The sequence below is a fragment of the Plasmopara halstedii genome (genome assembly GCF_900000015.1).
Source record: "Plasmopara halstedii genome assembly, contig: Scaffold_437, whole genome shotgun sequence".
NCBI classification, from domain to species: Eukaryota; Oomycota; class Peronosporomycetes; order Peronosporales; family Peronosporaceae; genus Plasmopara; species Plasmopara halstedii.
Window position 1 is genome coordinate 178,593 of NW_020187357.1, and position 248 is coordinate 178,840.

The window sequence follows — 248 nt, forward strand, 5'->3', positions numbered from 1 at the left end:
TGCTATAACCATTCAGTTTACTATTGACCAAGTAAAGCTAAATTAAAGAATACGTGACTTCTAACCAGGTCCCACATTAGCTCAGATGGTAGAGCGCTTGCAAAATACAAGCAAAGGTCCTTGGATCGAACCTAATGGGTAGGTAGTTTTGTTGGTGTCTCATGTCCCATGTCCCTGTGTCCCTTGTTCTTATGTCCTCATACCCATGTCCTGTGTTCTATGTCCCATGTTCTATGTTCGAATTTCTT